Source organism: Sminthopsis crassicaudata, chromosome 3, assembly GCF_048593235.1.
Source record: "Sminthopsis crassicaudata isolate SCR6 chromosome 3, ASM4859323v1, whole genome shotgun sequence".
NCBI classification, from domain to species: Eukaryota; Metazoa; Chordata; class Mammalia; order Dasyuromorphia; family Dasyuridae; genus Sminthopsis; species Sminthopsis crassicaudata.
In genome coordinates this window covers 137,134,678-137,162,175 of record NC_133619.1, presented here as the reverse complement: position 1 = coordinate 137,162,175, position 27,498 = coordinate 137,134,678, and the positions used below count along the sequence as shown (strand labels likewise).

Sequence of the window (27,498 nt, the reverse complement as noted above, 5' to 3'; positions counted from 1 at the left end):
TTGAAAAAGTGTCCAGTAGACCTTTCTTAACCAATGAAGACACTGCTTTCAAATGTCAGATGCTGCTGCTAGTACACTGATGGAAAGATGGGGAATTTAAAATTATTCAAAATTATTGAAATTCACATGGTACTCCTCCGGCCAAGAAGAAAGAGAGGAGAAGTCCAAGACTAAGATGTTCTCTGCTCTTTTGCTTCATCATTTTAAGATCTCTGATTCTACTATGCCCAAAGGATAATCAAACTATGCACACTCATATCTAGCAATACCAGTATTAGGTCTGTATCTCAAAGAGATCATAAAAAGGAGAAAATACAAAATATTTATACAAAAATGTTTACAAATATATTTATATTAGCTTTTTGTATGGTGGCAAAGAACTGAAAATTGTGGGAAGTCCCATCAATTGGAGAGTGCCTAAATAAATTGTACTGTATAAATGTAATAGGATTATTATTATTATTATTATTATTATTATTATTATTATGCTATAAGAAATGATGAGCTGGCAGGGTTCAGAAAAACTTGGAAAGACTTATATGAACTGATGTTGAGTGAAGTGAGCAGAACCAAGAGAACATTGTATATAGTAACAACAACACTATATGATTATCAACTAAGATAGTCTTAGCTTTTCTCAGAAATACAATGATCTAAGATAATTCCAAAAGATTCATTATGTAAAATGCTATCCACATCAATATAAAGAACTGAAGAACTCTGAATGCAGATCAAAGTATACTATTTTTACATTCCTTATTTTTTTTTATTTTTTAAATTTTTATTCTGTTTTTTCTTCTATAACATGACTAATGCTTAACATGATTGCACATGTATGGTCTGTATTAGATTGCTTACGGTCTTGCAGAGGAAAAAGGGAAAGAGTGAAAAAAATCTTACAAAAAGATGAATGCTGAAAACTATTTTTACATGTTTAGTGGTGCCTGAGCACAATCTACTTTGAAACTCATTTAATTCAGTATTTGATACATCAGCAAGAAAAGAATGTATCAACCAACACTTGATACTTGCTCTGCACTCATAGCACTTGGTTGTTGTCTTGGTTGAACAGGAGGGATATGCAGTTGGCATGCTGCCCAGCCCCTGCCACAGAAGTGATCAAGACTATAAGGTTGGAGCCCACAATGCTAAGGTTATGCCTCTTGGGTAGCAAGCTATAGGAAGTTTTTGTAGGACTATGTGACTACATAGTATAGTCTCCCAGCTCCCAAAACAGTACAGGAACAGGTCTGCAGTAGTCCATGTGCTTAACAGGAGAAGAAACAGCAAGAAAGAAATAGAAAGAAACAATACAATGAGAAAGACAGATCTCTTCAGGAACATTGGCTACATCAAGGAAAAGTTAAATGACAGAGACTTAACAGAAGCAGAAGAAATCAAGAAGAGATAAAAAAGAATACACAAAGAACCATATAAGCTAGATCTTAATTACAGTGATGACTGTGATGATGTGGTTACTTGTCTTCAGCCAGATATCCTGGAAGACAAAATCAAATAAGCTTTAGGAAGCATTGCTAACAATAAAGCTGGTAAAGGGGTGGAATTCCAGATGAACTATTTAAAATTCTAAAAGATTATGTTATGAAATTATAGCACTCAATTTGCCAGCAAAGTTGGAAAACTCGGCAGTGATCACTGAATTGGAAAAGATGCATTTATGTCTCAATCCTAAAGAAGGATGATGGCAGTGAATGTTCAAATTAATGAACAATATATTGTGCTCATTTCACATGCCAGCAAGATTATGCTTAAGATTCTGTAAAATAGGCTTTAGCAACATGTGAACCAAGAATTGCCAGAACAGCAAGCTAGTTTTCAAAGAGGAAGAAGAATTAGAGAATGGTAACATTCACTATTATGTTTAAAGAAAGGGAGTTCCAGAAAAATTCTACTTCTTTATTGACTATGCTAAAGCTATTGACTATATGGATCACAGCTTAACACTGTGAGTCTTCAAAGAAATGGGAATATAAGAATATCTTACTTGTCTTCTGAGGAACCCATAAACAGACCAAAAAGCAACAGTTAGAACTTAACATGGAACAATTGATTAGTTTAAGATTAGAAATGGATTAAGACAAAGCTGTATATTGTCACTTTGTTTAGTTAGCTTAAATGTAGAATATATCATGTGAAATGTCAGGATGAATAAATCAAAATCCAGAATTCAAGTTTCCAGGAGAAATAACAATATTTTATGTGCAGATTATTCTATTTTGATAGCAGAAAATGAAGAAGGATTAAAAAGTCTCTTAATAAAAATGAAAAAGAAGAGAAGGTGAAAGCTGGTTTGAAGCTTAACTCAATAAACCCCAAATCTGTTCAAATGTTCTCCCCACTTCCTGGTAAATAGAATGAGAAATGGAAGCAGTATCACATTTTATATTCTTGGCCTCAAAGATCATTACAGGTGGTGATTTCAGTCATGAAATTAAAAAACACTTTCTCTTTGGAAGGAAAACTATGGCAAATATGAAAGGCACACTAAACAATATAGACATCACCTTTTTGCATAGTTCCATATCATCAAAACTATATATATTTTTTCTAATAACATTGTATAGCTTTCAGAGTTAGAAGTATAAGAAAATCTAGAAGTATAAGAAAATCACAGAATAGATGCTTTTAAATTGAGTGCTTGAGAAAACTTTTGATAGTACCTTTGGACAGCAAAATCAAATCAGTCAATATTTGAAAACATTTATTCAGACTATTAATTGAAAGATCAAATATTGAGGCTGAAACTTAAATATTTTACCCACATAATGAGAAGAAACTCATTGAAAAAGACTTTGATGGTGGAAAAGATTGAAAGGAAAAGAAAACATAGAGAAAGCAGAGGATGAGATGGATAGATCATGTCATAGAAACAAAGAACAGGAAGTTTTTCGAGCCTCCAGACAATAGGAGATAGAAGGGTCAGGCATCTTAGGTCAGGCATCTTAGGGTCAGGCATGGTTCATGGGGCCCTGAAGAGTCAGATACAATTCAATGTCTGAACAAAAACATTTTAAAATTTCACATAAGGGAGACAAATTTACTGATTTAAATATTTTTTCAATCAATTAATGAGCACTTATTAAATATCTACATTTGCAAACTAAACTATATCAGATATTAAAGATAAAAAGCTGAAAAAGGAACTCCCTTAATTTTTAATAAGCTTATTATCAGAAATATTTTAAAATATTAATATGCTAAGTTTTAAAAATAATGCCATTCGGCAAGTCTTATATAAATAAACTTAAATGTATTAAATATAAATATAAAAATATTTAAGTATCATTGCTGATTTAATATACAAACTATAATGCAACTTAATAATTTTGGTTAGAATTCAATATATTTTTTATCATATTAATGGAGTCAAATTTTAAATATTTCACATTTCAAACATGAAAGTAATTTGGGGAGAGAAAAAGAAGAATGAATTTTACTTTTGAAAGATAGTCACACTTTCTATCATCTTTTTTTTAATCAAAGCAACAAAATATCTTAAGTAATTCTTCTTACCCATTGTCAATTATTTCGAGTATTATTAATAGTTTCATGAAATAAAAAATAAGCATATAAAATTAATTTAAAATGCAGATCTGTTTTTCCAAAGAGGCTTAGCTACTGTTACTGTATGAACTCAAAGTTCCTCCTAATTTAGGATGGTGTACAACTTTAAATAGCTGCTTTTCTTCAGCATAATAATCTTTCTATGTTTCTGACAACTTATTTGGCAATAGTATCAAATGGATTGTAACTTCATTAACAAAACATGTGCCTAATATGAGTCAGGTTGGTAAGCTTTCAGTACCTTATTTTTAATATTATCCCCCAGGAAAATTAAAGATGATTGAGTGGGCTGTCAAGAACTTACTCTGGCATCACCTATGGCAATTTTCTTTCTCCAACCCTTGCATTCACTATAATCATGCCAGCATTTAAAACAGAGTCAACAACAAGAATATTAACATACGATCTTTTCAAAGGGCAATCCTCCATGTTAACAGGTAAGATTTTTTTAAACTAACTTTGATTCCTAGCATACAATTTCTATTTAATATTTTTTTTAGATATTTAAAGCTACAAAATAAATGTGTTCATGTTTCTCACATTCAACAAGATTATTAGAGACAAATAAATTGGTTTTCACTCAGTTCACATGAAATCGAAATGCTCATCATTGTAAAGATTATTTCTATGGAAAGTAGCATGGTACGATGGGAAAAAATTACTGCTCACAATGAGAAAACTCAGAATTCAAATCTAGCCAGTAATTTTTAATTTCTTCATAAACTAAATTGGGAAGATAATACTTTTATTGTCTATTCAAAGGTAATATCTTAACCACAGATTTCATGTGAACAAGGTTAGTTTTATCTTTAAAAAACTATTAAAATGCTCTCAAGATCTATTTGGCTCAAGCTATCACAGACTAGTGAATCTCTCCCTGGTTATTTGAGTACAAAACAAGCATGGAGCTCCAAGTATGGTCTGATGGTTGGCTGATTGACAATGATAGATAATTGAGGCATCCTCAATCTGATGAATCCTGGGATGTCCTTCTGGAAAAATCAATTTTTGCAATGCTCTACCAAATGTCCTTTTATTAATTGCTGAATGACCTGCTAATGTCTCATTTCAAACATAAACTACCTGGCAGTTAGGCAGCATCAAATCCAGTCCAGGACAAAAAGTGTTGCTGTTAACAAAGGTCTATGTCAATCTGAGCCAAAGTCATGATTTGGAATGTTCCATATTTATTTGTAGCTTTATATTTCTTAGTGAAATCTCAATAAATATGTGCATAATATTTGATGGATGATTTATAATCTATATCTTTAACATTGTTTGTAGACTATTTCAAATTTTACATTCCAGTATTTCAAGGGGTATGCTTTCCGAATGACACAACATATAATTTTAATAGTTATAAATATGCTTAATGGACTTTTATTACTAATATATATTTTATTATAGCCAAATATTTCAAATTTGTTAATATATATAGTATTAGAGTAACAGAAAAATCCAAATTCTGCCTAAATGAAATGCTTATTTTGATAGTGATTTTCATTAATTCTGTAATTATGTGAAAACAAAAATCAAAAGAGAGTGAATATTTTGGCTTATTTCTCACTTTCAATAATAACCAGAATAATATTATCACTCTCATTAACCAAAGTTGTGTTTGTCCCATCTTACCTATCATTAATATAATTTTAAATATGTGACTAAGAACAGGATGATGAAGGATATAATTTATTGTAATTGGAAGAATTTTGGACCTAGATGAAAAAGGATCTGGATTTAAATTCTATTTGCACACTTATTAGGTGGACATGACATTTATGAGTCTTAGTTTCTTCATCTGTAAAATGAGAATATAATACATGAAGAATTTAGATAACCCTGTTGTGAAAAACCAAATAAAGTATTATATAAAATTCTTTGCAAGCATTAATATGTGTAAATATAGTAATTACTATCATCTTGTTTTATCTTTTTTTTTTCCAGTGGTGGAATTCAAATAAATGTCACCTAGACAAAGGTTCTGGGATACTTGGACACTACTATTCTTTTACATTAGTGTTCTGTAGATTATTACACAACTGGATAACATAACTGCTTTTGTAATTAAGTGAGAGTATTGGGATGTAAGCTCATCTTATGTAGATTTACTGAAATAATTTTTGGAATAATTCCAGTAAGTAAACAAAAAATAGAGTTAGTATGTTGTTTCTACACCATTTTAATGTCTCCTAACTAAATCCCTGTATTTTGAGAGCTTTATATGTCATGTGGTTTGGTGATTATGAGTATGAGAGCATCTGTTAAGAATGCTGCTTTTAATTTTTTACAGGACCTTTTTATAGGCAAGGACTTGTAGGCAACAGTTATGTCTTTAATGTTACTCCATTTTAATTAGTCTTTTCATTAGTGTTTAATTCTCAAGGTTATTTTGAGGTTTAGATTTATAATACATAGTCTGCCAATTTATACTAGAGAGAAAACTTTAAAAGTATCAACTGATATCTTTCTAGGTATTTGGGAGGTGTCAATTTTTTAAATGTGCAGTGGTAATCTATAGTCTCTATCGGTTCCTTGGTTAATCCATGTAAACCCATAGTTCATGTTCCTCTAGAATAACCTGTAATTTCTGGTCTTAATGATCTGATCATGTATCATTACCCTAAAACCCTTCAAATCATCTCTCTTGTTCCATAAGCAAAATGGCATCACTCTGTTTTATTATTATTTATTATTATTATTTATATGTTGCTTTTGGAGTATTTTTTTTAAATTTTAATCTTGAGTCTTACCTATGAAATAGGCTCTGTTTAGAGATAACCTATTTTTGGTTATAGTTATTAAAATTAGTAGGATATACCTGATGTGAATTTTAATCATTGCTTTATAAAGCAAGGTCTATTTGTCTTAAAAATATTTCTGTAAATTCACTTTTATCTTATTTTCTGACAACATTTAATAATTCCCTTCTTTTTGAGATAAAGATCATTTTCTCTTGGTTGCCTTGGAGTGGTAATAAATCATGTATTTATTGTAAGGACACAGATCCAGAAAGGTCTGGTGTCAAACAAAGCCTGTCTCTACATATAAAGGTTGTGTGTTCTTGAATAAGTCACTGAACCATTCACTGTTCCAGATAACTCTTTACGACTATAACTTGCAATCCACTCATCACCACCTGAAAGAGACCCTACACAGACATCCAGGAGCATCACTGCTAAATTTCAAAACTTCCAGATCAAAGAGAAAATTTTGCAAGCAACAATAATTCAAATATGCTAGAACTACAATCAGAACTACACAAGGCCTATCAGTACCTATAATTAAAGATCACAGGTCTTAGAATACTATATATCAATAATATTTTTTTAAAAAGCTAGCTTTGAAGTAAAAATATTAAATCCAACAAAATTAAGTACAATATTGATTGAAAAAATAGACATTCAATGAATTGTTTGATTTTCAGATATTGTTGCAAACAAATCTGAACACAATAGAAAATGTAATATATAAGAGCCAACATCAAAGACTAATTTCATGGGACTCAATAAGGACAAACTTTTTATATGCTTTTTTGGTGGAAATGTAAATTATATGTCTAAGATTCTTATTAGTAATTGGGTAGTCCAAAAGAAAGATTGGTGTAGAGATGATTATGATGTGATTCTAAAAAAGTAAAGTTGTGGAAAAGGTAAAAACTAATTAGGCTATGAGAATGATGTTCAAGATCAAGAACCAAAAGAGAAAAATTTGATGGGAGAGGAATGCAGTAATTCTGAAATCCTACTAACATTGGGAATAGATTAAAGAGGGAATAATAAATAAATATAATTAGAAGGATATAATACCCTCCAAAATCTGTAAAAAAAAATAAGAGCTGAAGTAAATTGTATAAGGTGGGACATAGAAGTGTGTGTAGATTAATAGGAAAGGGATAAAGAGAGGGGGAAAAGGTCACGGGAGAGAATATGGAAGAAATCCTTGGGAAACAGGAGTAGGAAGGTGGATGTAAGGATAGGTGAGGATGGGAGGCACATTAAGTAATAGCAAAGCAAGCTAACTGGTAGAAGTAAAGTAGAACTGTTAACAGGAATATGAAATAAGATATAATGCAAGTATAAGTATATATGTATGTATGTATATGTAAAATATTTAATAAATATATGTGTATGAGTATATATGTGGTGAGTATATATAGTTCATGTATATATGTGGGTATGTATAAACATAAATATATCTGTGCTTAACTGTGTTCTGCTTGGGGGAGGTGGAGGAGTGAGGAAGAATAAAGGAAAAAGTGAATAACAGAAAACAACAGACCTACAAGGAAGCAAAGATAGTTCTGAATGAAATGTGTTTCATTATTACAGATGCTTTTTTGAAATCAATATATGTGTATACTATATATAGATTGTATGATATATTGATATATAGAGAGAAAGATTATAACTTGCAAAGAAGATGCTTATTTATATATTTTAGCAGAATATATTTCATCATTTGAGAATTTGCTACATCAATGAAATCATGGGTCAAGTAGCTGAAACTTTCTAAACTTAATGGAAATCAAATCTGTTAATGCCCCATTTCTATTTTTTAAATTCTGAAATGACAAGCAAATACTATTAATATATATATATATATATATATATATATATATATATATATATATATATATATATATATATATAATCAGAGATGGTATGCAAGTTAAGGATCAAAGAAAGAAAGAAAGAAAAAAATCTTTCCAGCTCCCTCTCAGAATGGCTTAAATTTCATACCAATGTCATGTCAAGTCCCTAAAAATGCTAATCTCTCCTATTTAATTTCATGTAATTTCATATTGTTATAAGTTCATAGATTTTTAAGCTGAATAGAAAGTAGCAGGGCATATAACTTAACCTTCTGTATAAATAAGGAATCTATGTCTCAAAGTAGTTAAATGATTTATTCATAGTCATATTGGTGTTAAGTGACAGAGACAGGATTGAAACCAAGGTCTGCTAATTTTAAAATCAGTTCTCCAGTGGTCCTTATAATCTATACATAAATTCATTGACATATAACAGGCTGGATAGGAGTTTTCAGATGCAAAAATTCATGAAATAAGGAAGGATTGTATGAGTTATGATTAGACTAAGTGGCAGAAGTGCTCCAACAATGAAATTGCAGTTTTTTTTGTTTTGTTTTGTTTTTTTATGGTATCAAAATAACATACTCTATAAATACTATAAATTTCCTAACAACTTAAAGATAAGGAGCAAAAAGTATTATATAAATAATATATAAATTAACAAAATCTGGAAATTTGTCAGGAGCCCCAGGCTTCAGCTGTGTTTCAACACTTTGGTAAATTAATGATTTTACTATTGGGGTTACTTCTGCTATCATTATCAATCACAATACCTCCATCTATGTTTATCATACCATGTATTTTTTCTCATCATGATGGCCTTCATATAGAATAAAATGAAGATCTTATGTTTGTTTTTTTTTTCAATGACATTGGATGTAGCGCTTTGTCTGTTTTTATCTCTCTTTTCACTACAAGTGGCACACATTTTCTTCTGCTCATATATGTCCTCATCAAGGATCATGGCTATATCTAAATATGTAGTGGAAAAAAAGCTTCAATTTTCATATGACAATGACACAGGAAGTTACCTATTTGGATAGCCACTATAATGGTCATTATGTGATAGTTTTTGCAAAGATTTTTGATTTGGTTTTAATTTTACTTTAACTATACAGTATCTGTAGGCAGATTATTCTATAGTTCTTCAGTTAACTAACTGGCACAGAGATCCCATAGTATGAAATCTTGATATGGATAATTTGATTGTTGCATAGCAACAGAGCAGTTGTGTTATAAGAAAATCCTGTCAAAAAAATTGTCCTTGTTCATCCAAATATTATCATAAGGTATTTGTTTTAAATAATCTTTAAGACACTAGATTAGCCTAAATGATCTCAAAGTTTATCTTTGAATCTAGTGTTAGTAACAATCTCACTATTAGTAAAACCATAATAGTTTAAAAATGAGTTTATGCTCCTACCTTCTAAAAACAGGCTTAATTCCAAAGCTACATTGTGTTATTCTCTCTCTCCCTCCCTCCCTCTGTCTCTCTCTCTCTTTCCATATGTATACATACACATATCCAAATATATGTAAACAAAAAACAAATATATATTATAAATTTTATTGTGATATATATAGTACATGTATCTGATATGTGTGCGTGCAGTAGTAGTAGTAATAATAGTAATAGAGCTATATAATTGTATCTAAATGAGAGCTTTCGGCCTTCCATCCCACATGTCCAGAAGCTGGATTCCCAAGCATGTTGATGCCAGGCAGAACATCTTAAAGGATTGGAGTTCTATTGGATGATACTCTTGTCACACTTGTAAGAACTACAATTAAAGGAACACATCCATTGTTGATGCACTTGCTATTGCTATTGGTAGATTTATTGATGCTTTAACACAGGATCCAATTTTTTATCTTTACTTTTTTTCTTTAAGTTCTTTGAAATTTAGTTTGGAAATGATCCTTAGAAGCCCATATTTCTACTGTACCTAGCCTCTTTTACCCTGAATCCTCACTTTCAGTAATGTTATTAAAAGCAACTCCTTCTAAACATTGCTAATAATTTATTTCATAGTTTATTTTCCTTTAATCAGATCAGGGCTCAAATGAGATGGATTCCTGGGAAAAATTTACATGCCATTTTTATTGTTTCATATATTAATATCAGTAACTAGGGACATACCTCTACAATTAAGGAAGGAATGTTACCCAAATGGCTTTGGATAAAGTATGGCTATGAGATTCAGAATTCAGGACTCAGAAACCATAAGCAGAGTTTTCTCACTAAAAGAGTAATTATTTCTATTGTTTATTCTTACAAGTAGTTCCAGTCACATTTTCTGAGACATCATGCCCTCAAGCAATTGTCTGATTTGGCAGAAAAGGTGGTGCAGGGGGAAAAATGATGCTGAATGTTCCCTGGATAGTAGAAGAAGCAAAGAATATATTGAAAAGACCTATTTCCTTGGGGTACCTTGTTTCAGTCAGCTTGGAATGTTCAGTCCAGAAGATGAGATCTTATGAAAGACTTTAAGAACATAAGAAAAACATGAGCATTGTTTCACTTGAACCCCATCATTGTTAAAGAGAATCAGAAAGGTAAAAGAACCCTAAAAAGGTCCTGGGGATTCTTGAGAATATATCGAATACATTGTTTCAATCCTAATGCAATTCAGTTTCTCCTACAAATATAAAGAATGAAAGAATCCCAGTCAAATGTAATTCAAGTACGATTTTTACAAACATTAATTGCTTACTACTTTCAGAGCTCATGGAAGAATGTGAAATCAACTTGAAAATGAGGCTTCAATTAGATCATATGAAATTTCTGGGCAAGGACTGAGGACACAAGCACTAATCAAGGTTACCAAAAGGCCCTATGCTTAAAAATACGTGTGTTTTTCATGAGAAACAGTGCCTCTTTGTGGTCCAGAAGCAGCAGCTAAAGTTACAAAGCCCTCTTCCTTTAATCGAGAGTAGTTTCAGTTTCTATTTCAAAAGGAAATAGATACACAATAGGATTTACTAGGGCTATCCTGATTTCTCTAAAATAGTTCTGATTTAAAGAAGCTGCCTGTTGAAGAATCTATGCATAAGGCACTTTTTTTTTTAATCAGACCACATTTTTTACTTTTAATCAGAAAATATGGGTACCAAAGGATAAAAGGCCACATAAGAGTAAGCTTTCCTTACAAATGCTTATGACAATAGAATGTATTAATTAATAAGCAAAAGACTAATAAGCCCCCCCACAAAATAGAAATAAATGTTAATATCCTACAGAATTCAGATAAAATGTTTTTTTGAAAGAGAAATAAGTACTTTTCCATTCCCCACTCTCTACTTCTTGCCTCTGACAAATACATGCATATAATACAAGTTTTTTTTTTTTTCCACTCAAGTTGGGAATGAAGAGCAGAGAATGAAGTGAGGATTGTAGCTTTCTCTATTGAGTGTCTTCATGAGGAAAGTCATTTTAAAAATACATTAACTATTTGTGACAGTTTCAGTTTAGTTATGGAGAGGAAGGGAATAGAGGGACAAATTTTTTGTGTTCAAAAATATGTATACTACCTTTAAGAAAGGTACAGGGTCATCACTATTCTAAAAGAATAGGGGAAAATACAAAATAATTTTTAACCATCTGTTATATTTTTCAGTCTTCCAAATACTTCAACATTCTTGTAATAAATACTTGCAATATTGCCATTGATTAAGTTCACATTTAGGAGTCTCCCTTTGCTGTTTCATATTATAACTTTTTAGTGTTTCTCTTCATAAAAAAAAAAAAAAAAAAAAACAAAAAACCATAAGCACAATTGATCATTAATTTGCTTTAAAAATAATTCATTAAAACAAAAAGACATTTATATGCACACATATGCTGCTCTTGGTTGCATACATATATGTATAAATATACATAGTTTGAATATAATACTATGAATTTATATAAAAATTCATGGACTCAAATGTATTTATAAATTTACATTTTCAAGTTCCTGAATTTCTGAAGTTTTTGGAAGCTGTATGTATAAAAAATAAACAAGATGATTTTGTACATTTCCCCTGTTTTTATTTTTTAATAGTAGCAATACCCTGTATCTTATTTAAAGATAGAATACATGAATTCTGAACACAAACTTTAAAATTTACAGAAAGAATATGCCAAATCAAACCACTATAAGTAGTCAATTTATTTAATGACATTCTTCCTCAAGACATTTATTAGAGAATATGTGTATATATGTGTATATATGTATATATAACAAATGTACAAAATATACAAATATGTGTTTTTATGAATATCATTTCTTCATATAGTGATTGCATACTGTAAGTAATATGATAATATATGCATAATATGGCAAACCTATCTGCTTTGGAAATAGCAACACCTCTTTTCAAGTCCTGACTGTCACAGTATTTTAATATGTGTACATGGTCAGATCAGTTAACATCCAAGAGCCCCAAACAATTCCTTAAGACCAGAAATTACAGACTCATAGTTGTTGTTTAGACTTCATTTCCAAAGAGGATCAAAGAGATCATACAATGATATCTTGATTCCTGAATGAATTGAATTTAAATGAGACAGAATTACAAAGTCATCAGCCTCTCTCTTCCACAGTCATCAGATGCCAGTTGCAAAACAAAAGTTAATATGACTGGCAATAGCCCAGGATGAAATAGATGATCTTGGCACCTCAGAAGTCTGATCAAGCTCAAAGGGTTCCATGGAACCAGCCTTAGCTAACTTCATGGCCACTGGAACAAATTGCTCTCATCTGCTCATGTCTCTGGGGGAAGTTGTCACATGCTTGAGGTAGACACCATCCCCCAGGGACTCAATAATAGGTTTGAGGCCTGTCAGTCACCTTCACCTTGGTATCCCATCTGATAGAGAGTTTACTGGGGTTTGGTCACTGTGCATGATATAGCTTAGACGCACAGGTAATAGTTGAGTACCAGATAAACACCAAAGTTGGAGGAAGAATCCTGAGGAGCTTGACAAGCCCTTGCCCCAAAAGTCATAGTCTTTCCTAAATACCTCATTCACTATATATACATGCACCTACGAAGATTACACATGAGTAGTTGTATATGTACATTTATACTGATATTGACAACTATTATTGTTTAATATATGTCTACATATGAATAGAATAATATAGATTTTCCCCCTTTTTCCTTCTTTTGCTTTAATGCTTGATGTTTTGAAAAAATTAGTCAATAGCTCATAGTCATCCTTGAATGAGAAATACTTATCTAAATGAATAGATGTAACATAATTCCTGATGCAAAACTAAAGATAATAATGTAATATACAATAAAATCTTACCTAAAAGATATATATATATATATATATATATATATATACACACACATATATCTATATCTATATCTATCTATCTATCTATCTATACATAGAGAGAGAGAGACAAAAATATAGATATAGATGTAGATAAATTTGTACAGATATTCCTCATTAAATGTAGTAATCTACAATTCTTTGCTGATAATACATAATGAAATCAACAGATCAATAAAATGTACCAACATAAAATAAGTATTATATATGTATCTTTATTTGGTATTATGCATGAATAGATAAAGACTTCCTCATGCTTTATAACTTAATTTACAATAGAAAATATATTAGGCATACTCTCAATTTTTTTAATATCCAGAGAATATTTTATATTTATGGTTGACATGAATTTTGAGTTTTTAAAAATTTGTTTGAAGAATGTCGTCTGAACAACTACATATATAGAAATATATGTCATATAATGAGTAAGCAAGTATAAAGAGATATATCCCTGCATTTTAGATGTTTAAAAATATTTAGATTTTAACTGAACTTTTCAATTATCTTTGTTTTTTGCATTCAAAGATATGTCATTTTTATACCAATCTATATGTTTATATATGAATGTATATGTATTCAAATAAAACATACTACTAAATAATATGATGAACTCGTTAATTTTGAATTAACATTTCATTAAATGGCACCTTTCAAAAATTATTTACTCTAGCATTTGCTTCATATTTTTATTTATTTGTTTGTATTACATTTATTTGATGATTTAATGATCATTCATATATAATTAGAGATCATTTAAAAATCTGTATTCACTAAAAAGTATGTTTTTAATTGAGCGACCAACTAAAATCCTATTTAGATATGTAAATTTATTTCAGATACTTGATGAGATTTTGTGTATATTTGTATGTATACATATATGTATGTATATATGTACTTTCAGAAATATATAATATTTAATTATATAAACATTTAAGAATGGGCACAGATAATGATAATAGTAATTCAATATATTGGACTATTTTGATCCTTCAGCCTATTGCTATTCACTTCTAATAATAGATTTTATAATTTCTGAGTAGGGGGAAATAGAAATAAATATAAGCTATATTTATATAGAGCATGTTTCTCCATTTGTCTGAAAGGCTATATAGACTCTGCTAAAGATAAATGCATATTTTATTAGAAAATTCTAATTTAAAATGAAATTCTGCCCATAAAACTTGCTTATAATATTGAAGATTGATAAAAATGTTTATATAATAAATAACAGCTTAATAAATGGAAGCTGTTGTAGATACAGGCTGAGATGACCCTAAATAAAAGAATAAAACTTTTGAAAGTAGTTTCACAAATGGAAATTAGAATTAGAAGTTCTGATCTTCAACCTTAATAAATTTTTAGACAGAACTGATGAAAAGAGTCAAGCAAGTCTTATGAGCAGAATTCATTTTGCTCTAATAATGATCATAAGAAATAGCTTATGTGCACATAGGTAAAGTTTAGGTTATCTTTAGCTTAAATAATATAAAAGATGTAAAAAGCAATTTTAAAAAATTAATCCTTAATTTTACTAGGCTTAATCTTTTAGTGATAATAGTCTTTTCTGGAAACAAGCTATTAATCTATAAGAAATTAATAAACATTTCTAAAGTAAAGTGATGCTATTTCATGTATTAGATTGAAAGAAGTTACTTAGCAAGTTGGTTCAAAAGCATTCAAATGCCTGATTTACTTCATATACGTGAATTAGTTATCCAAATACTGGATATCAATGTCCCTGTTACTTTTCTCAGTAATTTTTTTATTGAGCAACCAAAATGAACTCTGTTTCAAGCATAGAATTGTATGGAAAGGATATGCCATCATACTTGGGCAAACTTATCTCATGCTCTTTACTACATATATCATTTTTCTAGCAAATCATATGATTTATGAATGAAAAGAGGCACGTTAAAACCTCCTGGAAAGAACACTTCCATATGATAAATAGTGGGGTTCAGATTATCAGATAAACATGGATGAGTATTAAAACTAGCATACCAGAGAACTTGCTTCAAGACTAACTTGTGGTTGAGGATGAAATCAAATATGAATAAAAGATGAGTAGAAAATGATAAACTTAAGCTGTAAACATATCTCCATGGCTATTGAAGTTCTAGCAATCAACAAAAATGTATATATTTGCATTTTAAGTAGGTAAATGAATTTCAAAACATAATGGGATATCAAATACACCTGATAGCTTTTACTTACACAGTGCCTCTGAATATGTGAATGTGATATTGCCAATAACTTCATATCAATATTTTGTCATTGTTTTCAATATTTAAAGCCTGAACATAAAAAAGGAGTCATAAAAATCACTGTCAAAATAATTATTTTGATTGACTATGCAAACATTACTAGCCAAGATATTTATACAGGCTAAATTCATAAATAACTAAAACAATTGCTTTGTATTTTGTTAAATTTCTTCTTATGTTGGAACCAACAGCAATTTGTATTCAGAAGTGAGAAGAATATATGATACTTTAGGACATTTACCATAACATACCTTGAATTCATATGGATGTGAATGTGTGAATTCTTGTTTCATCTTTACATAACTCTCCCTCATCCACTATGAAGTTATTGTTGTATGCTGGTATCATAAATATCTTGCTTTTATTTCATAGGACTAGAAACATTATTTCAAGCTATGCTTCAAGTGTCCTGAGAACAATTATTTTATTTTCTTTGTTCTCTGTAATTTCAAATTGCCTGTGCACAGTTTAACCTTGCTTGAAAATTCATACTTCTCCAAGAGAGTTCAGTTACTATGGTAATCACTCTAGGTTACTTGATTGACTAAGTCACCAATAGCAAGTATGATCAGTAGATATTACTCATTCATGCAGAAAATTCATAGGATTATAGATTTTTAAGCTGAAAAAATAAATATGAGGTCACCTAATTTAATTCTGTAATTTTATAGAAGAGGAAACAGTCTCTGCAGCAGTTTCTCTCTCTCTCTCTCTCTCTCTCTCTCTCTCTCTCTCTCTCTCTCTCTCTCTCTCTTTCTTTTTCTCTCTCTCTCTCTCTCTCTCTCTCTCTCTCTCTCTCTATATATATATATATATATATATATATATATATATATATATAAACACATATCATTTACATTTGCAAAAAATTTCTATTTTAAGGGATAATACTAAATCATTCCCTCTCTCTACATGTAAACTATTGAGTTGAATAGAAAAATATTCATATAAAAATTACATAAATTGCTCACTATGAGTTCTCTGCCTCCACACACATAATAAATAGTATATCTACTATAAATAGTGCAAATGTATAGTTAAATAGTATATATATAAATGTGTATTACAAATGCATATACACATATATAGGGCACCTACATGGGACAGTAGATATAGTATCAGGCCTTGAGTAGGGATAACTCATCTTTATGCATTCAAATACAACCATAGATTCTAGCTATGTGACCCTGGGCAAGTCACTTAACCCTGTTTAATCTCAATTTCTTCATTTTAAAATGAGCTGGAGAAGAGAATAGTAAATAACTTCAGTATCTTTGTCAAGAAAACCCCAAATAGGATAACAAAGAGTCAGAGATGACTGGAAAATAACAATATGCACATATATTTATGTGTATACATGAATATACATTGCATTAAGATAATTAGCCTTAATATGAAAATTGTATTAGGCCTACTCTAATTTAGTTCCAAAGAATATTTTATATGCATAGCTAGAGTCATAACTGATAAGTAGCAGAATCAGAATTGGGAATTCAGGTCTCCCACTTCATATTCAGTACACCAAGTTGATATTTCAAAGCTACAAATTAGTTTCAATATTATTTTGCCATATGTTAAGAGAGAAGAAGAAGAAGAAGAAGAAGAAGAAGAAGAAGAAGAAGAAGAAGAAGAAGAAACAACAACAACAACATGATTGACTTAAATAGAAAAATATTTATATAAAATGATATAAAATCTTTATCTTGAGCTCCCCTCCTCCACCCAAACATGCATACAAACATTAAATTGTGAGTGAGGGCTGAAACTCTGAGTTGATGCACTGGGGTCAGACAACCGAGCACTTAAGGCTAATTAAGGTTGGACAATATTCTATTAGCATATGCTTGGAAAATGACCCTTCTCACTATTCTGTGCTGCTTCATTCTTTTGGTGTATACAGAGAATTGTGAGAGGGATTAGGTGGTGGAGTAGACAAGGCAGAGTCACTTTGGCGGTAGATGAGGAGAAAGAAGGTCGTGGAGATCTTGTGTACATTCCCTTCACTTCTACCCCTAATGACCAAGAATAAAGAGCAAGGGCTTTTGCTTATCCTGACTCCCGATGATTCTAAGGTATACAGGGTGCTAACTCGGTCTTCACAAGTGACTGTTTTTTTTTTTTTTTTTTTTTTTTCTTATTAGTGACACTCAATTTGGTCATTTCCTCTTTCTATTCATTAAATTTATCAATGAACTTATAAAAAACTTATAAAAGTACTTTTATCATTCTGGAATATTATTTTTTTCCTACTTTGGTACTTGATTATAAAGAAGTCAGTTAAATAATGATAATGAAGATAATCACTTTCAGAAGGTAATCAAGAAACTAAAATTTTATACACATAATATAATTTTGTATAATCATGACTCTCTCAGATTAAAATAATGACTTGTTTTATATTTATACCACTTAGTACATAATGCTTATTACAGTGCTTGACATATAGAGTCCAGGACTTAATAAATGTTTTTAATTGATTGACAACTTTCTACTCAAAGTGCTTTCAAAGGCTATCCAATTTTATCAACCCAATAATATCTTGCCCTGGGATTTTGACTATCCTAATTACTGAATCCATCACATGGTCCAATATAAACATAATATAATATATATAAATATCAGACATGCAGAACTTTATACTTCAGGCATAAGTTTTTTTTGCTTTTTTTTTTTTTTGTTTTGTTTTGTTTTGTTTTTGCTAAGGCAACTGGGGGTAAGTGATTTGCCCAGAGTCAAACAGCTAGGAAGGGTTAAGTGTCTGAGGTCAAATTTGAACTCAGGTCCTCCTGACTTCAGGACTGGTGCTCTGTCTATCCTTCAGGCATATTTTTTTACTGCTGACATAAGCAGCACTCTCCTAGGCCAGCATTTTTCTAAGTATTTTCTACCCTTATTGGAATGGAAGCCTTTTGTGGATAGGAATTGTTTCACTTTTTACTAGAATCATTAGAACTTTAATACAGTGCTTGGCACAAATTAAACAAAAAATCTCTTCAATCCATATGAATTAATGAAGATAAGCATTATTTTTATTTATTTTTCTAGTGAATAAATTGAGGTCCTGTGCTTTTGAATGACTTGATCAAGATTAGGGGCTAATAAATGTAAAACTAGGTAAATAAAGCAGGAATTCCTATTTTTTTTGTCCAATGTTTTTCCCCCCTTTTACCACACTAACTTTTGGCTAGAGTTATTAAAATATTTATTATGAAAATTTCACTTTCTGACTTAGAAATAAGAAGATGCATTCCAAAGTTTATAATTCAAAGATTGTGATTTGCCTAAGCTCTCCCTAAAACCTCTTTGAAAATTTCTGCATAATGCCATAAAACAATTCTTGGAGTGTCAGAAAATGATTGGGTGAAATATTTTTCTAGCCAAATACAACTTAGGCCATAAGAATAGATATGTCACATCATATAGTAAAGCATAATCCAGCAGAAGCTGTGTCAATGCTGAACAGTTCCCAGCAAACCAGGAACAGGTTATTGGAAGTCACTGAATCAGCAGTGGCAGAGGTTGCTTCTATAGTTTTCAGCCCATAGATAGTAAAAGAACCAAACAATTGATCAGAAGGAGATTTGCTGGCACTGGGGGGTAGGACTTCTATATTAAAAAATCAGAGGGTTTGGAATGTGATAATCCAGAGGACAAAGGAGCCAATTATAGTCACCCACTCAGCAAAAACTGGGCATATTCCTTTAGGGGGAAAAAGGACATTCAATGAAAAACAAGATTTTCAAGCATTCTTGATGAAAAAGTAGATCTCAAAAGAAATTTTGGTTTTCAAATAAAAAACTGAAGAGAAACATAAAAAGGGAAACAAGAGAAATCATATGGAACTTAATAGAATTAAGTTGTTTACATTTCTACCTGGAAAGATGATGCTTGTAAACTCACAGTAATTTTATCTTTATTCAAGTAGCTAGTATATATATATATATATATATATATATATATATATATATATATATATATATATATATATAGAGAGAGAGAGAGAGAGAGAGAGAGAGAGAGAGAGGGCATAGTTGTGAGTTGAATATTAAGGGATGATGTTTAAAACAATAATTTTTTCCCCCCTGAGGCTGGGGTTAAATGACTTGCCCAGGGTCACACAGCTAGGAAGTGTTAAGTGTCTGAGACCAAATTTGAACTCAGGTCTTCCTGAATTCAAGGCTGGTGCTCTATCCACTGCACCACCTAATTGCCCCTAAAACAATAAAATTAAGGGGAAAAAAGGAATGCATGCAGAAGAAGGGAAAGGGATAATGTAGAATGAGGTAAATTATCTCACTGAAAAAAGAGGCAAGAAAATGTTTTTTACAGTGGACGGGAAGACAGGGGAGGCAAGAGGAAATGAATGAACCTGATTTTCACCACAATTGGCTTAGAGGGAATAATATGCAACCTGTATTGGATATAGAATCTATTTTAATCTACAGGAAAGTAGGAAAAGATGGAGATAAGACAAGGGGGTGTGATAAAAGGGCAGATGGGGAGGTAGAAGTCAGAAATAAACAACTTTTTAAGAGAGGCAAGGTGAAAGGAGATCGAGAATACAATACATAGAGTGGGAAATAGGATGAAGGAAATACAGTTACCAATAGAAATTGTGAAAGAAGTTTACAAGTAAATTTCTCTTTCTTTGAAAGTAAGAAAAAAAAAAGTCTTCTTTCTCAAATATTTAGAGAACTGAATCAAATTTATTAAAAAAATAAGAGCCATTCCCAATTGATATCAAATCAAAAGATATAAATAGATTTTAGATGAAGTAATCAGAGCTATCTATAGCCATGTGAAAAAAAAAATTCTCATTATTGATTGGAGAAATGTAAATTAAAAGGATTCTTAGATATTATCTCATACTATTAGATTGGTTAGTAGGACAGAAAAAGAAAAATGACAAATATGAGGCATTAATGGCACTGTTAGAGTTGTAAATTGATTCAAACATTCTGTAAAGCAATTTATAACTAAGCCCAAAGGGCTGTAAAACCATGCACATACTCTGTGACCTAGCAATACCACTACTAGGTCTATTCCCCCAAAAGAGATTTAAAAAAAACAAAAAGGAAAAAGACATGTCTAAAAATATTTAGAGCAGCTCTTTTCTGCGGACAAAGAAATAGAAACTGAAGAGATAACCATCAATCCAGAAATGGTTGAAAAAATTGAGGAATATGATTGTGCTGGAATATTGTTATGCTATAATAAATTATAAGCAGGATGCTCTCAGAAAAACCTGAAAAAAACTTAACAGTAACTGACATAAAATGTCATGTACTATGTACAAGTAATAACAATATTGTAAGATAATCAGCTATGCATGACATAGCTATTCTCAAAATACTATCAATTTTCAGAGAAAGAACTGATGATGTTTGAATATAGATAAAAGCATTTTAAGCTAATTTTTCTTGATTTTTTGGATCTATTTTTCTTTTACAATATAACTTATATGATAATGTTTTGTATGACTATACATGTATTAGTTATTTTGACCTTCTTGCCTTTTTCAATGAAGGTGAAAGAAAGAAGGATGGGAGAGAATTTGGATAGGTTTTAAAAACAAATATTACATTTTTAAAAATGTAATTGAGGAAAAATGAAATATTAAACAAAAGTAAGTAAATAAATGTGATACTACAGCAATGACAAAGAAGTCTGTCAGTTGTTTGAAACCTTGAATAAATTTTCCTATAGAAATAATGTTTGTAATCTCAATTAGGTTTATTTTCCAGACTACAAAAGCTAATGTTCATGAAATATAAGTTTTACTAAAATTACTATAGGACTTAATTATCCTATTCAAAAGTATTTTGATGTGGAAAAACTGTTAAATTCTAAATTTTAATGCTGGAAACATTTTAAAAAGGGATTGACTCAACTCTGTCTCTAGAGACAGTTTTTTTTTTTTTTTTTTAATGTATTGGGGAAAGAAGTCAAGTATGGCCTTTCATGGATAATTATCGCTAAACCTTTGGGTTGTCAAGGAGAATTAAATAAAGAATAGAGTAATTGAATGAAGAAGAAATGAGAAAAATAAAGACAAAATGTAGACATTTAGATTGCTACAGGATCTAGAATTTCTCATCAATTTAGATTAACCTTCCCTCCTTTCCCACGATACTTCTTAGACCCAAAATGGCTTTTTAATCACTTTGTTTCTTATTTCTCTTTAGCCACAGACATTTCACTGCTTACTTCCTTTTTCATAGTTGTGATCTGTTTGTTCCAACAAGGAAGGCCCCACAACATATGGTCTCAAAATCTCTTCCTCTTCTGAGATTATCTGATTCTATTCTTTCTCTCATGTATTCTTCTCTCATTCTTTTTTTAGCCTGTGGGACTGAAAGGTCATTATCACAGCTTTTCACAGCTCTCCTCCCCTCATATAGTTCTTCCCCTGAGATGCTATTCATGCCACCTTAAATTCATTTTTGGACCTACCTTAGAATTATATTTTCAATAGGGAAAAGATTCATGGAATCGCATTTGAAGGGGAAAGAAAGCAAGAAAAGATTCTAGTGACAGAAATAAGGAAGGGGGAAAATGTTTCTACATAAGGGACTTAGATGAATTTTGTCATTCCAGAATATAATTTCTTTTATGCATAATTTTAAATCTGAAAAACTTTAACAATATGCTAATAAATATTTTTTTCTTAAAAGAAACACAAATTTTAAAAAGCTAAACATCAGTATTTACATTTAAGTAAAAGATAAAATATTTAGGAAAAGTTAGAAAAGTTACTTATTCACATACTACATAGTGGTTTCCACATAGTAGTTACTTAATATAAGTTTGGAAAATGGAATTGAAGTGAATTGAATAAGTAATGGAACTTTTACCCATTTGCTATGCTCTGAAGTAAAATTAAAATAAATTATATTTCTACATGACTTTAAGTAAAAATTAAACACTAATTTATTGAAGTATAAAAGAGATCAAAAGTTCTGTTTGTTTGTTTGTTTGTTTTTATTTGTTTGTTTGTTTTTTATCTGTCAACCTGGCATAGAAGTGATCCTGTATCCTCCAGGGTTATAGCAGAGACAAACAAATTTTCGAGGAATGGCAATGTCTATTTGAGGAATGGTTAAGTCTTCAGAATGTCATCATCAAAAATTTGGCCCCCAAGACTATGACATTTTTCCTCCAAATTAATTCCCTAATGTTCTTTAATTGGGGTGGAATAGGGATTGTGATCTGTTTCAGATGAGGAAAATATTCATGTTAAAAATTACAAATCCTTAAAGTGCTGAAGAAGAAAACATAAAATCACTATCTTATTTTGGAAATTTTTTTCTTAATTTTCTCTTATGTGACTATGTTCTTTCCAGCCAATTTCACCTTGCCTATCACTAGAGCCTCTATAAACAAGCTATCCAGAGCCCATGGTCTTGGAGATTCTACCCTTTCATCTCCAGGATTTCTACTGTGAGCAGGTATTGATCTGACTGGTGAATGTTAATTAATAGGCTTCAGATATGTCTTATATTCAGCCCCTACTATTTTCTTGCTATCCAAGATGTCTTAATCCTCTCCAACTATCCCACGTACCCTTCCAAGTTTCTAGATATAGAATTCTAAGCAAACCAAGGCTCCCATTTACATTGGGAAAAATGCGCCAATCATTTCCTTGTGACTCCATTCATTGTATATTTAATTTCACAAACCTAAATACCACTTTCTGATCCTAATTTTCCTCCTGTATTACCTCGCCTTATTAAGTTAATAAGTTCCTTTAAGACAAGGATGGTATCACTTTTATATTTCTTTCACTTAGCATATAGAAAAAGTTAGTATTTTCATTCATTTATTATTTCATTCACAACATTAAATATGAGAAGCAAAACATGACTCAAGAAAAGAGAATGTTCCTTAGTGTTTTCATCACTTGGTACTTACAGATCTCCAAAGATATCCAGCAATAATAATGATATGCTAAAAGAATACTCAAAAATATCAAAGAAAAAATGAAGAAAAATAACACACTAGAGCAAATCCAATGAAATCTAGAACCTAGTCAAACATGTGAACCTAGAAGATAGGAAAAAAAATGTTGCTTGTCATTCCTTAAAACAGCATAAAAAACATGAAAGGGCAAACCAGTACTAGGCTGAAATATTTCATTAACTCCAGATTATATGTTTCAAGAAATAATATGAGAAAGGGAACCCATATTCCCTTTAGGGAATAGGAGTCCAGAGGTAAATCGATAATAAGCATAATAATAATTGCGCATACAAATTCTTCAGTGGAAATCCAAGGGTTTTTTGTCAACTGCAATCTCAGTGTTGAAAATAATTCTTGAGTAAAAACCAACTTGATAGATTTCACTATGAAATTTAGAAAATGATAGAAGTTTTGAAAATATAATTTTTATTTTAATTCTTCATATCAAGCAATAAACCTTTGGTGGCAATGGTCTTGACTTGCCCTTCCATAAATAGTATTTAGGTTATAATTAAACATCTCCTCTGAATTGTTTTCTTCAGGCAATAGGTTCGAGTGATTAGAGAAGACATTCAAGGTTCATCTTCCTTCCTTTTTCCCTTCCTTCCTTACTTCATTCTTTCCTTCTTTTCATCCTTTTTTCTTATCTTTCCTTCCTTCCTTTTTTTAGTTCAATTCATTTTGAATATTCATGATGACTCAAAAACATGCATAAATATCTGGAAATCATGCTGTCCACTTCAGCAAGTTTTTTTTTTTTTTTTTTTTTTCCCCCAGCTGTGGACAGAAAATAGACCACTACTGTATTACTTTGAAAATACTGATCATACTATTTGAAACCAAATTCCTTTTATGACACAGACATGGTATTGATACCTAAACTGGGTAGCTTGAAAAAGAGAAAGAAAATTATAGACCAATATCCCTAATGAATACTGATGCAAAAATCTTAAATAAAATATTAGAAAAGATATTACAAAAAATCATCCCCAGGATAATACACCATGACCAAGTAGGATTTATACCAGGAATGCAGGGCTGGTTCAATATTAGGAAAACCATTAGCATAATTAACTACATCAATAATCAAATTAACAGAAAGCATAGGATCATCTCAATAGATGCAGAAAAAGCATTTGATAAAATCCAAATACATTCCTATTAAACATACTTGAGAGTATAGGAATAAATGGACTTTTGCTTAAAATAGTCAGGAGCATCTATTTAAAACCATCAGTAAGTATCAGATGTAATGGGGATAAACTAGAACCATTGCCAGTAACATCAGGAGTGAAACAAGGTTGGCCACTATCACCATTACTATTCAATATTGTATTAGAAACATTAGCTTCAGCAAAAAGAGTTGAGAAAGAGATTAAAGGAATTAGAGTAGGTAATGAGGAAACCAAATTATCAAATCATCATGATATTATGGTATTCTTAGAGAACCCCAGAGATTCTACTAAAAAGCTATTAGAAATAATTCATAACTTTAGCAAAGTTGCAGGATACAAAATAAATCCATATAAATCCTCAGCATTTTTATACATCACCAACAAAATCCCAACAACAAGAGATACAAAGAGAAATTTCATTCAAAATAATAGTTTAAAATATTTGGGAATCTGCCAAAGGAAAGTCAGGAATTATATGAGCAAAATTACAAAACACTTTCCACACAAAGTCAGATTGAAATAATTGGAAAAATATTAAGTGCTCTTGGATAGGTTGAGTGAATATAATAAAGATGATAATACTACCCTAACTAATCTATTTATTTAGTGCTATACCAATCAGACTCCCAAGAAACTATTTTAATGACCTAGAAAAAATAACAACAAAATTCATATGGAAGAACAAAAGGTCAAGAATATCAAGGGAAATAATGGGGAAAAAAATCAAATGAAGGCAGCTTAGCTGATCTAAAACTATATTATAAAGCAGCAGTCACCAAAACCATTTGGTATTGAATAAGAAATAGACTAGTTGATCAGTGGAATAGATTAGGTTCACAGGACAAAATAGTCAATAACTATACCAATCTAATATTTGAAAAACCCAAAGATCCCAACTTTTGGGATAAGAATTCACTATTTGACAAAAACTGCTGGGAAAACTAGAAATTAGTATGGCAGAAACTAGGCATGGACTCACACTTAACACCATACACCAAGATAAAATCAAAATGGGTTTGTGATTTAGGCATAAAGAATGAGATTATAAATAAATTAGAAGAACATAGGATATTTTACCTCTCAGACTTTTGGAGAGGAATGAATTTGTGACCAAAGAAGAATTAGAGATCATTATTGATCACAAAATAGAAAATTTTGATTATATCAAATTAAAAAGTTTTTGTACAAACAAAACAAATGCAAACAAGATTATAAGGGAAGCAATAAACTGGGAGGTTCTGATAAAGGCTTCTTTTCCAAAATATATAGAGAATTGACTCTAATTTATAAGAAATCAAGCCATTCTCCAATGTGTAAATGGTCAAAGGATATGAACAGACAGTTTTCGCAGATGATGAAATTGAAACTATTTCTACTCATATAAAAAGGTGTTCCAAATCACCACTGATCAGAGAAATGTAAATTAAGACAACTCTGAGATACCACTACACATCTATCAGATTGGCTAAGATGACAGGAAAAGATAATGCTGAATGTTGGAGGGGATGTGGGAAAACTGGGACACTGCTACATTATTGGTGGAGTTATGAATGGCTCCAGCCATTCTGGAGAGCAATTTGGAACTGTGCTCAAAAAGTTATCAAACTGTGCATACCCTTTGATCCAGCAGTGTTACTACTGGACTTATATCCCAAAGAGATATTAAAGAAGTGAAAGGGACCTGTATGTGCCAAAATGTTTGTGGCAGACCTTTTTGTAGTGACTAGAAACTGGAAAATGAATGGATGCACATCAATTGGAAAATGGTTGAGTAAATTGTGGTATATAAATGTTGTGGAATATTATTGTTCTGTTAGAAATGACCAGCAGGATGAATACAAAAAGGCTTGGAAAGACTTACATGAATTGATGCTGAGTGAAATGAGCAGAACCAGGAGATCATTATACACTTCAACAACAATACTGTATGAGGATGTATTCTGATGAAAGTGGTTCTCTTCGACAAAGAGAAAATCTAATTCAGTTCCAATTGATCAATGATGAACAGAATCAGCTATACCCAGAGAAAGAACACTGGGAAATGAATGTGGACTACTTGAATTTTTGTTTTTCTTCCCAGGTTATTTTTACCTTTCTGAATCCAATTTTTCTTATGCAACAAGAAAACTGTACGGTTCTGCACACATATATTGTATCTAGGACATACTTTAACATGTTTCACATATATAAGACTGACTGACATCTAGGGGAGAGGATGGAGGGAGGGAAGGGAAAAGTTGGAATAGAATTGAGTGCAAGGGATAATGTTGTAAAAATTACCCATGCATATGTTCAGTCAATAAAAAGCTATAATAAAAAAAAAAAAGAAATTCTACCCTGAATGAGTTACTACAATAAAATAAAATACAATTAAAAAAAAAAAAGAAATTACTGACCATGTAGAATTATTCTTTCTGTTATATCCATACTACTGACTTGATATAAAGATGTCAATCACAAGACACTGGACACAGGAGTAATACTTAACCTTTCTATAGCACCTGTTTCAATTAATCTAGCAGAAAGGGGATGTGCCCTGAGACAGTTTCTAGGGCATTCTAAGGCAAGTACAAAAGCCTGGAGTATATATGCAAGTGA

General features: G+C 30.9%; 1 long non-coding RNA gene across 1 annotated transcript; it reads left to right on the top strand.

Annotated features, from left to right (window-relative positions):
- On the top strand, positions 1-23,164 carry LOC141560718 (uncharacterized). The gene is made up of 3 exons (XR_012487795.1): positions 1-278; positions 3,851-4,022; positions 23,110-23,164. It is a non-coding gene; the product is annotated as an uncharacterized LOC141560718 (long non-coding RNA).
- Positions 23,165-27,498: the final 4,334 nt, after the last annotated feature.